General features: G+C 38.4%; 1 protein-coding gene across 6 annotated transcripts in view; it reads left to right on the top strand.

Annotated features, from left to right (window-relative positions):
* The window catches only part of EPS8 (EGFR pathway substrate 8, signaling adaptor), a 187817-nt gene that overhangs the window by 70710 nt on the left and 101089 nt on the right, over nt 1–16018 (top strand). For 2 of the 6 annotated variants that reach the window (XM_024733466.1, XM_024733472.1), the window contains exons 1-2: nt 11619–11707; nt 15620–15708. The exons of 1 other annotated variant lie outside the window; for it this stretch is intronic. The gene's annotated coding sequence lies outside the window, so the exon portion shown is untranslated. Of the gene's footprint in view, nt 1–11618; nt 11708–13333; nt 13353–15619; nt 15709–16018 lie in introns of those variants that run through there. 3 more of the 6 variants (XM_024733469.1, XM_024733468.1, XM_024733471.1) reach the window with 3 other exon arrangements.

Below are 16018 nucleotides of genomic sequence, written 5' to 3'. Positions count from 1 at the left end.
GTAATTACTGACAGTCTTCACAAATAGCGGAAGTTGGCTTAGAGAGCTAGCAGGTAAGTATCAGATATTTCTGGCTTATCCTGATTTATTGGCATATGTCCGTGGGCTAGTGGTATCCTCGTGGCATGCAGAATAGCGTTTGCCTTGAAGTAAACAGAGTGGATTTAAAAAAAAAAAATTCCCTAACAGGATACCTGGGAATGAGTGATCTTTTGTAGATATTGAATTTTGTTTCATTGTTAAATGAATCAAAATGACATAAAGTGAACTGAAGGCTCATAATTTTCATGCATTTTGTACTTTCTTAATTTGGGGGGGGAACCTTGAAGCAGTATCCATTACTTAAAGCAGTATCCATTACTTGCAGATCCTGAGATGTCTGTAAACAGGCTCCCTTACAAAATGGAGCAATGCCAAGAGAATTGGTGTGGGAGTTATGCATATGTATGTGTCTTTCTAAAAGATCCATGTAAAAATCTTAAAATCCATGTAAGCGACTATGTAATATGTACCTATTATGCCATAGCAGCCAAATTTTAAAATAGAATTATAGCTCATTTGAATTAATTTTTATATCTAAAGATATAGAAAGCATTTGATAAAATTAATTCATATTCAGAAAAGCTACCTTATTCTTCCTGAATCTTAGTCTTCTCTAGAATGTTGAAGTCATTTTAGGGAGATTTTTGGGTGGCATTTGAAACATACCATATATGTAAAATGCACAGTTTATTCTGGGAGTCTGAGGTGAGGATTGAATTTTGACATCAAGCTCTGGAAGTTCATAAGCCTTAGGGATTGACTGACTGACTGACTCAGGGGTGATATTTTGAGTGTCAATGAATACTACAATACTCAAAGTCATTAAGAAATAAAGAAAGAGTGACAACAGGCATCCTCACATAAATGAAGTGATGCTTTAGTACCAGCATAGTCAATGTATTGGTTATCTTGAAACTTAATTCTGTTTGCAGTAAAAATTAAGCTGTGTCCTCTTTGGGATGGAAGAGGTAGCATTAGGTTAATGTGTAAGCTTTATCTTCTGAAGTACAAAATGACCTTAACTTGGGAGTTGGTCATAAACCACTTCTAGTTTTAGATTAAATATAATTAGAATAATCTAGGCAGGTATGAAGAAAGGATTACCACATGCATCAGATTTATAAAAAGATAAACAAATGTGGTTTTTAGTTTAGGGATCATGTGTGATATTATTATTGAGAGTACAGAAAGACCTAATCGGCCTTTTTTTTTTTTTTTTTTTAAAGGTATAAATATAGAATAGGGTCTACGTTATGTTTTGTAAGTTACAGTTTGACATTGAAAACATATATTTAAGTTGTATGTTTATTTTGGTCTAGAGGAAAAATCTTATGCATGTTTATGCCTTATATAGAGAATTTTTAAAGATCCATGCTGACAATGGACAGAATGAATCCTGTTGGTCTAAAAGAAAAAAAGGTGAAAAATCAGCAAGAAAATTTTGAAGAAGTTATACAGAAATGGTTTTAAAGAGAGATGAATATCACTGCTAAACTAAAAGATGTGTGAAAAAATTTTCTTCTGTCAAATTGGAATAGATTTTTAAAACAAGTGATGCGGTAGTGTTTTGATGAGGGTGTGGGAGAATAGAAAAAAAACCTGATAAACTATGGGTAAGAGTGTAAGTATAACGTCTGTGGAGCATAGGGGAGGAAAATGTTTTCCTTAACCCTCTCAGGGTCCCTGGCTGGACCTGCAAATTAAACTGACAAAGACAAATTAACAGGAGAAAAGCACACACATTTATTTAGTGAAAGTTGTATGTGACACGGAGCCTTCATAAGGAAATGAAGAAATAGTTAGATCTGAGTGTTTTTATGCTGGGTTTTATGAAGAGTGGACAGCTGTGCAGGAATATGATAGATTAAAGAGTATGAGATAAGTGTAGGGAAGTGGGGGGGATTTAACAAGGCCTGTGTGTCCGGATTGTTCTGTGTCCCTTTGTCTTCAGAGATAAGGATGCTCCTTTTCTCTGGGTATAGGAAGCGCACTTCTCACACGAGCGTTTTAGGACCTGTTTCAGGGGAGAAAATCTTGGTGAAGATCAGGTGACCTTCCTGCTTCTGCTGTTTCCTCAAACTCCTTCACCTTAAAATATTCAGTATGCCAAGGTGCCATATTTTGGGGGTAGTGTGTCCTGAACCCTGTCATTCATTCTGAAACTTCTCCAAGAACTTTCACAGTCCAGAAACTGAGTTAGTTGTAAATTATCCGATAACCCATTAAAACAGTCTCTGAATCCTGAACATTTCCATGGAGACAAAAGAAAAAACAGGTTAATGGTTAGAACAAACCATGAACTTAGTTTTTGAGTCCAGAGGGCAATCATTCGTCGCGATCATTTCTAGACGTTGGACTCAAAGAATCTTCAGATGGAGTGAGAGCAAAGCAGTAGCAATCTGACAGATTTTCCTGGTTCATAGTTTGTCCCTGGTGATGTCATCAGGTGTTCTGGTGAACTTTCTGAGGGGCCCATATGGCAACAGGCAGGAGGGTTGTCCATACATGTGTTATTGTGGTGATTTCTCTGAAGTTCACATCAAGTTGTCCAGCTGCAGCTTGCCGGACTTTGGGAAAGAGACAGTTTTAATTTTCAGTGATTCCAAGTCAGAAGGGTGGGAGAAAAATCGGACGCATCAGTTTGGAGAGTTGTAGCTAGGTATTGGAGGATCCTAGAAGAATTCAGGATCCAGTCCAGTTTACAGGGAGATAACAAAACCTCAAAGACAATGAACAAGGCAAGAATTTAATAACCACAGGGGTGTGCTGTAGTTTTCCATTGAAACATAATTTTTGTTTCTATTGACACCCTCATTTCTATCAAAGATATTCTAAGTAAGACTAATTTGTTTGCAGAATAAGTCTATTCTCATTAAACTTGGCCTGATTATTTACATCAGTCCAGCAAGAATAGTGATTGATCAGGCTCAGCGGCCATGGCTCACGGGCCCAGCCGCTCCGCGACATGTGGGATCTTCCCAGACCGGGGCACGAACCAGCGTCCCCTGCATCGGCAGGCGGACTCTCAACCACTGTGCCACCAGGGAAGCCCTATATGCTCTTTTTAAGTCTGCTTTGCTGGAACCACTTCTAATAAGGAATCTCAGATTGGACTTTTAAAATCTTTTCAGGATTAGGATACCAAGCCAATGACTCACCCTCAGCTTTTGCCTGTAATACTTATAGACTTGGGTGAATTACACTCTTCTCGAGGTCCCCACAATATCCCGAGGTTCCTGGGTCTTCCAGGAAGTGACCTTCCTTACTCACCTGTTCAGGAACCTTATAAGCAAGGTACCAGGCTGGTTTTTGAAGGGGAGCTTTATACATATATTGGCTCCTTAAATTAAACCTTAGTTCCTTAAAGCTGTCTGGTCATATCTGATTCTGTGCACATCATTCTCAGACATGACATTCCAGTCCAAGCTTTGCTAATACAGCCAATGTTTACGATTGTGTCCTGTTACAAGGAGAACAGATGCTTATTGAACTTATGCAAATAACTATGTTGCCTTGAAAATAAGAACACTCATGGAGGGTTTTCTAATTCTGGAGGGATCAGGTAGGGAGAAGAGATAACTGCTTCAATTCTGTTAACAAAGGTGTAATTTACCAGATTGCTGTGAATTATAGGTAGCTTAAGAGTAAAGAGAAAAAGATTTCTTTACATCTGGAAGATGTAACATTAAAGAACCAGCAATGCTTCAAACAAAAGTCATAAACAGTCAGTTCATTCAGTCCCATGTTCTGCTTCATCTTTGGTTAGCAGTTCTATGAATCCATCAGCTTCTTCATTAGTTCTGGAAACTCTTACACAGTCCAGTGGCATGGTCTCAAAGTATTCAAGTTATGCCATTATGGAGTGTTCTCACAGTAACTGATTGTAAAAACCTTAAGGGAAGAATCAGAGTAAAACAATAACTGTCTGTGAATGACAAAAGACTTAAAAACAGTCATGGTTAAAGTTCTTATGAGAGTTCGTTTGATAAGGAAATTTAGTTATTTCTGTGGCATACAGCAATTTAAGATAATACTAGGGCAAATTATTGACAAGTATTGACACATTTCTATGAACTTCACACAATTTCTGGAATACTTACACTAATAGGATATATCCATACACATAGAACCTATGAGGGTTTATCATCACGTCTTATTTTACCGTCCTTCCCATGTCATTTAAATTCCAAATAAACCTAATTATTTTAACGCCTCTCTTTTATAAGATAAGAGACAAATCCTTTGAGATTTTCCAGGAACCCTCTGGGAAACTTCAAAATTAGTCTGAGGTCTAAAAGACTTCGGGATTTTTGTGATAAATATCAAATAGGATCACAGATCATTATGAAATACCTATTTAACCAAAGTGAAAAGAAGATTTTAAAGGCAAATACAGAAGGTTACATAGCTGTGAACAAAATTTAGGTCTTTTAATTTTGAGGAGACTCAGCTTTCTTAAATAATTAGTGACCTGATAAAGATACTGTGAAGCACAGGAAATTATTCTAAGATATAACATCTTGATTTCTGAGGCAGATTACTTAAAAAGGTAAAGAAAACTCAGAGAAGTAGTGACTTTTTTAAGCTACCATTTATTCCTGACAGTTAATCAGGCACTGTGCTGTGCTCTTGACATTCATTATTTCATTCAGCCTCTATGAAGAAGATTCTGTTATTTTCACTTCATAGACAAGCAGAAAAGACTTAGTGAAGTAATTTGGCCAAAGTCATACAGCTGTGCGTAACAGGGCTTACCTGTTTTGCACATAAAGTCAAGTTCTTTATATTCTATTGCCTATACTAATGATTTGTTTAAGGTCATGTAATACTAAATTGTAGAGCCAGGGGAAACAATTAAGGTTGTAGGTTTCAAATCCATGGCTCTTTTGACCACAACGTGCTACTCTTTTTAAAATTTATATTGAAGTATAGTTAATTTACAATGTTGTGTTAGTTACAGCAAAGTGATTCAGTTATACACACATATATATACACACACACATATATATGTATTCTTTTTCAGATTCTTTTCCATTATAGTTTATCACAAGATATTGAATATAGTTCCCTGTGCTATACAGTAGGACCTTGTTGTTTATCCATTTTATATATAGTAGTTTTTTTTTTTTGTTTTTTTTTGTTTTTTTTCCTGCGGTACGGGCCTCTCACTGTTGTGGCCTCTCCCGTTGCGGAGCACAGGCTCCAGACGCGCAGGCTCAGCGGCCATGGCTCACGGGCCCAGCCGCTCCGCGGCACGTGGGATCCTCCCGGACCGGGGCACGAACCCGCGTCCCCTGCATCGGCAGGCGGACTCTCAACCACTGCGCCACCAGGGAAGCCCCTATATAGTAGTTTTTGTCTGCTGATACCAAACTTCTAATTTATTTACCCGTCCCCCAGCATGCTACTCTTGACATAGGTTTATTTAGTCTATTTTCCATAGCCCCACGTCAGGAATACGGGGGAATTAGAGACTAGTGTTAGAGCCATCATTAAAAGGTCTTGAAACTGCAAACTAAAGAAAGATTAAGAATTGGTTTGGAGAATCAACATTTTATTGACTGAAAATAAGTGACCCTTAATATTTTGCCCAACCAGGGTAACCGTTCATTGTATTAGCACTTTTCCGCCGAAGGCCATAACTAAATTCTGCTGACTGGGCAAACTCTAGTCCAATGATCTTCGAAGAAGTTAAATCACTTTTAAAACTGGTATAGCCTCCTGCATTCAGCTTCGGTGTTTGTGCAGGGGGTTTTCTTTGCGTGACGGCAACTCTCTGTGCCACTGGCAAGGCTTGTCTGATTTAAGCCCCGTCTGCCACCCCCTATTTAGTGGTAACATACAGGCTTCAAGGATCATTTGATGTGCAAATTTAATCGCAGGCTTTATTTTCGAAGGATGACATAGGCTATATCATTTTAACAGCTATTTACACAGCTTTCTCTAAACTGCTGCTCTGAAAACGGGCATTTCGTTCTGTTTATTGTAATGCTGCCTGATTTAATTTTTCAAGGCTCGTTGCTCAGTATTAGCTTGTTAAAGTATATACAGGATGATTCTGTGTAGCATTTCAGAGGGTACATGCTTTGAAATGAAACTTGGGCATTTCTCCTGATTTTTTGGTAAGACAGTACCTTATCGGCATTCAGTTATTTTCAGTATTTGCTGGTTTGCCCCCTCCCTTTCATCCTCCCTCGCTTTCTTCCCTGTTCTATAGCACATGATTATAGGTTAGGAGAGGTTAAGTTATGTTATCTAGCTAATGTGATAATTTCCTGACTTACAGAGTTAAGGTAAAAGTACTCTGGGAAGGATTGGTACTCATCAGTAAATGTCTTTTTCTTTCCAAATGGCACTTAAGAATTCCAAGGCACCCATGATTTTAATAGGCTAAAGTAGTCCTGTCATTTTTTTAGACTTTAACTTTTTGTGGAAAGCAGAGGTTTGGGGGATGATGTTATCAGTTTAAAAAAATGCTGTTTTACAAGGAACATCCTATCAGTCCTTTTGATATGCCTTCGCGCAGCCAGTTATGTGGAATGGCAGCACCATCTGAGCCAGGTGAAATGAGGAAGCTCTAAGTGAAATCTTAATAGTGATGGGAAATATTGGTACTGCACGCTAAAAGCTTCCATTTTCCCTGCCTCTCAGAAATTCTTTGTGTCTGTTGTGTTTCGGCGGAGTCTGTATTTAAATGGGAAATTTTCAGCAGAAATTGGAGGTTCTGTAAAGTGTTTCTTTGTAATTTCTGAGGTGAATTTATAGATGTCCTCATGCAAACTAATATTTTTCCTCATTCATCATTAGGTTTTCTGACTATTTGGTAATTTTATTTTTTTCTGAAAACTTAACCGTTTTATGTTGAAAAGAGTAAAACTGCCAATGGCTATGTTTTAGCCCAAATCTAATTAAGTAGATTTTCTATTTTTAAATTTGAATTAGGCAAGTGTTCTAGAATAGACGTGAATGAGAGTTTACAAACTGGTCTCCTTGATCTCCTTTTACAGGTGAGGAAATGCAGCCGGAGGGAGGTTAAGTTACTTGCCCGGGTACAGAGCTATTCAGTGGCAGACCTGGGGCATAAACACAAGCGTTTGGTTTCCCAATGCTGAGGTCTTCACACTTTCCAACTTCTCTTTGAATTTGGACATGAATAGAAACAAGAAATCACTTTTTTCTTTTGTTTTCACCATGTTTTTTTCAAAATTTTGTTGGCTTTTCGATTGAAATTGCCAAATGAAAGTGTGACTTATTGGAACTCTACAGTGATTTCTAGGTTGAAAATGACATTTAAAATCCATAATCAAATAAGTTTGTGTGATGTTTCCCAAATATATAACTAAACTTTGCCAATTTAAGGCAAAGCTACCATTTTATTCACTTATATACAATTACATTATTTTGCAGTAATAATGAGTTCATTTTTCTTAAATCAGTACTTTCCTAACATAATAAGAGACTTAAGCCATCTGTAGACTTAAAATTGAATTATGATCTCACTCTTCTAAATAACTTATGCGAAGAATGAGTATTGTTGGTCCTATTGTTTGTATTTATTCACCCCAAGAAGTGCCCATTTATATGTGTCTTCTCTTTTTATATTTTTTACCTTTAACCCAGATTCTATGTCCAAACAATAGCTCTAAACCCGTAGTGACTCATTTGATCTTCTTTTATATGAACAAATTGGTTCTTTCTCTCGTTCACATGCCATGCATGTTTGCCCTTTTGTATGCCTATAAAATGTTAATAATTTGACATGATTCTCCCGCCATATGAACTATATTGCACTGTCATTCCTCTTCCAGATAAGTTGGTATAGCATTTGGTTGGTCATTCTGCCCATATGAATTCAACTCCCTTAGCTTGTATGGAATTGAGATTTGACATATACAGTGTAGAGTTTAGAAACCTCTTTTGGATTCTCTCGTATTTGTAGCACATTAATTTCTTACTCCCATTAAAAAAAGGTTTTAAAGTTAGAAGGAGACGCAGCGTTGGCTTAGACCCAGCACATGGTGATTCTTAGGAGAGGAAGGAATGAAAGACATACTGAGGAACTGAGAGTGCAGTTCTGCTTAGGTTTCCAAGATGAGTGGATTGTAACAGTGTTAATCCATTCTGCTTGGCTGTCCTAACAATTTATGTAAATGACTTCATGTCTTTTTGGATCCAGTGGGCTTAGTTTGATAGGTTTTGCTATAACTTATCTTGTCTGCCTCTATATTCGTGGTTACAAAGTGTGGAATGTAGGGCAAGGTTACCAGTAGAGATGTGTGTGTGTGTGTGTGTGTGTGTGTGTGCGCGTGCATGTGTGCACGCAATTTCCAGCTTCCTTCAGTAGTCATGGAAAAATGTACAGCAATCGAATCTATCACATTCCAAATATATAATATTTCTCATGACTGCTTCTGGTATGCTGCCCTATATTAGAAGGGTATGGGAATCAACAAATACCCACGAGCCTTGCTTAGATTTGTCCCATGTCATTGGCGTTCTGAGTGTGTATATGAATATTATTTTAGTCCATGCAGTTTTTTTATTAGTATTCTGGATAATGATTAGTCATATACCAGCCTGTACCAGATTAGCCTTTTATAAAACTATCGTTAACATCTTTACCAATGATTCAGAACTAAAAGACATATCAGAATTATATTACTGGGACATGGGACAAATCAAAGCAAGGCTCATGGGTTTTTGTCGATTCTCTCCCCTTTCTAAGATAGGGCAGCTCACCAGAAGTAGACATGAAAAATATGTATTTGGAACGTTATAGGTTTCGTTGCTGCACATTTTCCCATGACTATTAAAGAAAGCTGGAAATTGTATACACACACACACACACACACACACACACACACATATACATCACTGCTGGTAACCTTGGTTTTTTTTTTGATGTTGGGGGTAGGAGTTAATTAATTAATTAATTTTTGCTGTGTTGGGTCTTTGTTTCTGTGCGAGGGCTTTCTCTAGTTGCGGAGAGCGGGGGCCACTCTTCATTGCGGTGCGCGGGCCTCTCACTATCGCGGCCTCTCTTGTTGCGAAGCACAGGCTCCAGACGCGCAGGCTCAGTAGTTGTGGCTCATGGGCACAGTTGCTCCGTGGCATGTGGGATCCTCCTAGATCAGGGCTTGAACCCGTGTCCCCTGCATTAACAGGCAGATTCTCAACCACTGCGCCACCAGGGAAGCCCTGGTAACCTTGTTTTAGCAGAGTATTAAATGTGCCTGTTTACTTGCTATTGGGAAAGTAAATGTCTTAAAAGAATAAATGGGCCTATTTCTAAGCAGCAACCGTTCTGGCATTTAGCAGATCCACGGCCTAAAAGCTTTATCTTCAAAATGACAGGGGCTAGAATTGGAATACCCCATAAGATCCTTTTTGACTGTCAAGTTCAGAGATACACTGATAACATTGGGTTGGAATTTTTGTGATTATATTGTTCATTTTGAAAAAGGGTTTCCCTTCTACTATCAAAGAAAGAGATTACATTAGTACTTTCTGCTGTTCTCCTGGCTGGTTTCAAGGCTTTCTTATTCTTTTCACTTCCTTGACAGCACTGCCCCATATCCTGCCCTTTTTTTTTTCTTCTTCTGTTGTAGTTGGAGTTCCCCAGGATGCAGACTCTGAGGTGGAAATTAGTGTCCTGGAAGTTTCTTAGAAAGTGCTGTTGAGATCAACCACTGTGGAGTGGAAGGAAGAAACCAGCACTGGGCAGAGGGGACGTTAGGCTGCCCTGTGGAGCCTTGTAGTCTTGGTGGAGATCTGAGCCCCTAGAGGCTCTAAAACTGGGATGGTGCTTCACCATTGTCTCCAGCTAGAGAGAGGGGGGCAAGCCTTTATATTCCCCACGTCAGCCAGTCTTTGGATGTGGGCTGCCCTGGGAGGGGAGCATGAACTTGCAAGGGGAGACTTCAGCCAAGGCCATTCTGAAGAGAGCTGATAGCTGAGGCCCATATGCTGGCAGTACTACAGCAGCTGGGGAAGAAATCCTTCAGTTGTGAAAGGGGATCTGGGTCGTACATCACAGTTTCCACTCCATCTGTTTTGCAAGGGTGCTGGAGGTTTCCCAATGGCTTGGGAGATGGGTTGGAATTTCCAGGAATGAGGAGTTGTAGGGCAGAGTGGCCAGGAGGTTGAAAAGTGACAGAGAAGAATAATTGGTGTGAGTAGGTTCTGTCAGATCATTGAGTTCTGGCATTGATCAGTGCTTTTCTAAACAAGCTTAAAAATCCTACCTATGTATAATGATGCTGTTCCCTTTTTTTTTTTTTTTTTGCCGTACGCGGGCCTCTCACTGTTGTGGCCTCTCCCGTTGCGGAGCACAGGCGCCGGACGCACAGGCTCAGCGGCCACGGCTCACGGGCCCAGCCATTCCGCGGTATGTGGGATCTTCCGGGACCGGGGCACGAACCCGTGTCCCCTGCATCGGCAGGCGGACTCTCAACCACTGCGCCACCAGGGAAGCTCTAAAGTATTTTTATGTTTGTTTATTTCACATACTCCAGGGATATCACAAGCCCAGGAACCTTTTTTTCTCTTTTTTTCTTAATTTCTTAAGCTTGGAGATTCTCATACAAATAAGATTCAGACTTCAGAACTGTTGTGACACAGGCTTAGGGTTTTAATTTCTGGTTGTAAACGTTTCCCCTGCCCTCTCACCCAGATTCTCAGAGACAAGTTCCACTGAAATCTTACTAAGACAGTGGGTGGATTTGTCCTGTCCCCCTCACCAGTTTTTAACTGTGATTGCAGCCCTTTGACGATGGCTCCAGTTTTATGGAAGCACCTCAGAGCCAACTTTATGCCCAACTTGTGTGCCCAAGATCTCTTATTCTGTCCCTATATGGGCATCAGGGTTGCTACACATGGTTGGACAGGTTGGATCCTGTGTTGAAGAAAAGCCGGGCCAGAAATTTAGCCTAACTCTGCTCTCCTGAGAGAGAACTTTCTTCTGATCCCATTCCTTGAAGGGGCATCTCCTTACCAATTTCAATTAGACCTAAGAGCTATAAGAGAATCCAGTGATTCTTCCTTGGCGGCTACAGCGGGCAATATTTGCTTTTGTGCTTACTACCACTTTGGCCATCAGTCCTAGCTTTGGTTTGGCACCAGGGGTTTTTTCTTTACTGCAAGTGGAACTGTGTATTTAATTTTTTAAATGCGTTACTCTTTCTCATCTTTTCTGTGTTGTTTATTTATGGTGGAAAGTCTTCTTCATTAGCTCAGTTGACCATATTGTGGCACCTGGAATTCCCACGAGTTACTTATTAACCTCTCTTCCTCAGATATCACCTGTTTAAAATGGGAGTAATAATAGCCCACCTGTATGGCGTTAGTGTAAATTTAGAGCACCTAGTAATTTCCCCATCAGTATTTGTACCATTTAAAGCTTTACCACTTTAGGGAAGACTTGGAAATGTAGTAGTGGCTGTGTTTACTTACTTAGCAAGAAGAGGAAGTCTTAGTTAACGCCCTGGAGAAACCAGAGAAACTTTGTTCAGTGTAGCACAATGTCGAAACTGAAGCTCCGAGCCCCACCCTTTCTGATGTTGATGTGCCAAAGGTCACTTGGCACTAAGAGTGAACAGAGAGGAATGTCCTCTCAGTATTGCCTGGAGGATCGCTCAGGGGAGCTCTGCCTGGATTGTGAGGGTAGGTAAGTTTGAGTTTGTGAATGTTTTCTTTGCTAAGGAGGGCTCTCAAAGGCGTGATTATCATGGAGTATATTTGTAGACCTTGAAACATGTGGTAATGCTTTTAGTCCCAATAAGCCCTTTGACAATATTGTAAATTCCCATTTGGAATTCCAAGTGGATTCTGAACTTGGTGAAATTGGTACTCCAGGTGCCACAGGGTCCTGCCTCCTGCCTCCTGGCTTCTTGCTTACAGAGATGGGGATATACAGGATTGATTTCCTCCCCTTAGGTCATGATGTTTAAGAGACTAATTCTCCGCCCCCCCCACCCCAATTATAGCTAAGAAGAAATCTGTTGACTGTTAACAGTTGGGAAAGCACAGATATATCATGTTTTCTTAAAATTGCTTTAAAATTAATCTGGTATGCAAAATACTGTGATTATCCTATAAATATTAACTACTTTGGATTGTTATACACCGTTAGTTGTACTATGAAAATGTGCTTATTACCAAGTTCAGTTTTCTTCGGTTGTTATTGGCTTTGAGTCCACAGACTTAACACTGCCAAATTTCTGTGTAAACATTTTGCTTGGGACCAAAAATAGTAGTGAATATGTGTATTTAAAGTGTTTTTTTTAATCCATGTATATTAATGGATCTTGTAAATGTTTAAATAGTCAATTAATGGAATTTTTCAAAAAAACAACTCTTTCCAAAAATCCATAAATTTTTATAAAACTCTTTCATAACACACCATAATTTTATATGTAGGGTGTTTTAAATAAAAAATTTGAGCTTAATGGCAAATATATAATTCTCACTACATAGAGATCTAATTTTGTAGTTCTTATCGATTTGCTTGTTACATTTAACATTCAGGAGGAGACTTTTTGTTCTCTAATAATTAAGTGCAAGTATAAATTAAGATTTATACTACAGAAAAACAAAGGAAAGCTAATACTAGTGTATCACAATGTAGTACATAACAAAAGTAAATAACTGATTACATCACTGTTTTGGTGCTGGTAAATGTAATGCCTTCTTGAGTTCGGGTACTGTGGTTATGGCTGTATTGATCCTTTTGGAAATGGATTCTTGGCTATGTTCATTTTCCTGTAATGTGTCTATTATTTATTGAGACTCTCTACACCATAGGAGTATTATCAATTCACACAAGTTTGAACTACTTATACAAGCATTGTTTGCAGCTTTTTGTCAGCTAAAAAAAAATGAGGTTCCTTGAGATGTTTATGGATTCATTTATTTTTACCCTTGCTACAAAGCTTTTGTCAGCTTTACAGGCCAAAATTCCAAGGCAAATGTCAGAATCACTTTTAGTACAAACCTCATACATACTCTGGGAATCATACTCTGGGAATGGTATGTAAAATATTTTGTCTTTTGACACACTTATTCTCACCTTAAGGAGGATATCCCTGTACCTACTGTACCTAGAGCCTTTTAAAGGAGTTTTTTGGTTTCAGAAGCTAAACTTGGAAACAGTTTCTTCAGTTTAAGTAAACTGCATATAAGAGGAAATGACTCTGGAGAGGATAAGATGTTTAGACTCATTTTCTATGTAAATAATTCTGAAATAAATTGTGTAAAGAGGTCTCCTTTTTGGTTTATTTTTCAGTGAAATCATGGGTCATTAATTCATCAAGGTAGGTATGAAGTTTACTTAAGGGAACTGCCTTGGAGTTTTAAGGGACTCAAAGTCAGCTCATTATATTTTAGATTTTTAAATAATAGCTTAGTTGAATTGCATAAAATTTTTGTGCAGGTGATATAATGAGGTAGATTATCATACATTCTTTTGATCATTTACGCTATAGGATAGTTCTAATTTAATTAAACCATTAAGTATTCTTTAAAACTTTTTTTTATTTTAGAGTTGAGGTTTGTGTATGTTTTTAACTGTTTAATTTGACATGTGGATACCTAAAATGATATTTTCAGCTATATGAAAAATTATACTTCTTATTTTAATTAAAATTTATGAGCTTTGTATACAGAATCTTCTGTATACAATATACTAACTAAGTTTGGGAATTTGACTAGCTGAAACTTGTGGTAGTTTTAATTCTCAATGTATTTTCTAAAATTTTAAAGAAACTTATAAAATATTGTCTCTCCGTACTTGGTAATGTAAAATCTCAGTTGAAATGCGTGTATGTTTCTTAAACTTGCTGTAGATCTCACATGAACATTTGTCCAAGAATGCCTTGCTTTTAGGATCATTGGTATACAGTTCCTTGAATCTTAAAAATACATGTGTCAGATGTTTAGATGTAACTCAGAACCATATTATTTAACTTCACTATTTATATGATCCTAATGGTCAGATTGAAATATCTGACAATATTATTATTACTGTAGGTTGCATTGCATTCTTCATCTTCCTTTATTGTTTCTAAAAAATACTTTTCCTTCATTTTGTAGGTAATTTTTCTTTTTTTCCCCACTTTTTTATACAATTTGCCAGACCAAATGACACAGTTACTATCCATTAAGTAGAGCCATGAATATCAATCTTGGACACAAAGCCTGGGATTGTAGTTGGGGAAGCCCTCCTGCTGCTCTGGCTTGGTGTCCAAAGACTCTGAATGAAGTCTCTTAACTTATTCAGGATCTCTGAAAGCCCTTTGGGCTCCCCATTGCCCATTCATAGCTGATGTTGCACTCTTCTGGTTAAAAGTTGTCTGTGGCTTTCCCATTTCCCATCATATCAAATTCAAAGTCCGGTACGTAACTTATCACTTGTAGTCATGTATCTTAATTTATGGCCTATACTTCTTTTTTTTTCAATTTCTATTTTTTATTTTGGCCACACCACGCGGCATGCAGGATCTTAGTTCCCTGACCAGGGATCTGTGCCCCCTGCAGTGGAAGCACAGATTCTTAACCACTGGATCGCCAGGGAAGTCCCTGGCCTACACTTCTTGTTCTTTATGCTTTATACCTCCACGTCCTGCTTTTTCCTTCACTCATGCCACAATAAGAAAGTCTCTCCCTCATACTGCAAAATTTACCTCGTCCTTAAGGTCTACTAAACAGGCCCATTAAATTTCTCCTGGTCCCCTCTTCCAACATTGAAACTAATCTGTTTTGTACTTGCTGTATTTTCTTAAGGTGCTTCATGTTATGTCTTGTGTTACCGTTATTTTTACATGTGTTGTAATATTTTACGCCTCCTACGTAGCATAGACTAACTTTGAATGATCTGCTGAGCCGCGTCTCTGTCTCTTACTATGATGGGTTGGATGTGGTTTCATCTTATATCTCCTATGTTTCCATGTATTTAGTAGATGCTCATTGTAAATATTTGGCAACTGAATAAATGTCATGCCATGGCAGTGAGTAATTGACTACCAGGCATTTTATTCCTCTGTTGGAATGGATGTTTGGGGATAGCACATCATCTCCCCAGCAGGGAAAGCTGAAGAAACAATCAAAGATGCAGTTTAAAAATGATTTAGATTATGTGTAGTACTTTATACTGACAAGGAAAGAACAACTTTTTCTAGGTAAAGCCTTTGGGCTTATAGGAAATTGAAGGGTAACACAGACTTTGGAAATAGTGACTATGGATCTGAGTCAGAGAATGTTTTTCAGGAGTTCACAGTTCGGGGATAAATACAGTCAGTTCTGCTATCATGCTTGTTTTGAAAATGAGAATTTATTCCTACATTATTAATATTAGGGAACAATTTGAGTAGAAAGTAAATTTCACATTTGTTATGTGTGATTTTATTTTATTTTCACCTAGTTGGTGAACACAGGCCTTCTCACCTAGCTGAACTGAGCCACATAGGAATAGACAAAATGCACATGTGCACACCTCAGACGCCTTCCAGCTCCCTGACTTCACTGCATATCGTGAATCACAACCACCCGTATCTCATTTTCATAACTTTCCCTCCAATTTCAGATAACCCTTTTTCTACCACTGCACAATAACTCACAAGCTGCAACCCTTGGACACGCAATTCCACAAGCACACTTCAAGTCTTTTGCAAGGTAAGATGCTATATTTACTATAGTTTTTATTTATTTTTTTAACAATTTAACGTATGAAAAACTGTGCTAGGGTCTTTACTAGGCTCTTTTATTTTTTATATGTGTCACTGACAGCTGTTTTTTCCGCTAAGTCCTGGGCTTTTCATGACATGATTTTGCATAGCATCGTGATTTTTCAGGAACATATTATGCCGCATTATAACAGAACTGACTGTACTAATTGATAACACAGAGCGTGTGAACTGACAGTTCTCTTTCTTTCCTTCATTTCTACCCTCCCCTCTCCCCGCTCTTTGAATGGTGAGAGACA

This window comes from Neophocaena asiaeorientalis, unplaced genomic scaffold (genome assembly GCF_003031525.2).
Source record: "Neophocaena asiaeorientalis asiaeorientalis breed wild unplaced genomic scaffold, Neophocaena_asiaeorientalis_V1.1 scaffold150, whole genome shotgun sequence".
Lineage (NCBI taxonomy): Eukaryota > Metazoa > Chordata > Mammalia > Artiodactyla > Phocoenidae > Neophocaena > Neophocaena asiaeorientalis.
This window is presented reverse-complemented; position numbering and strand designations above follow the sequence as displayed.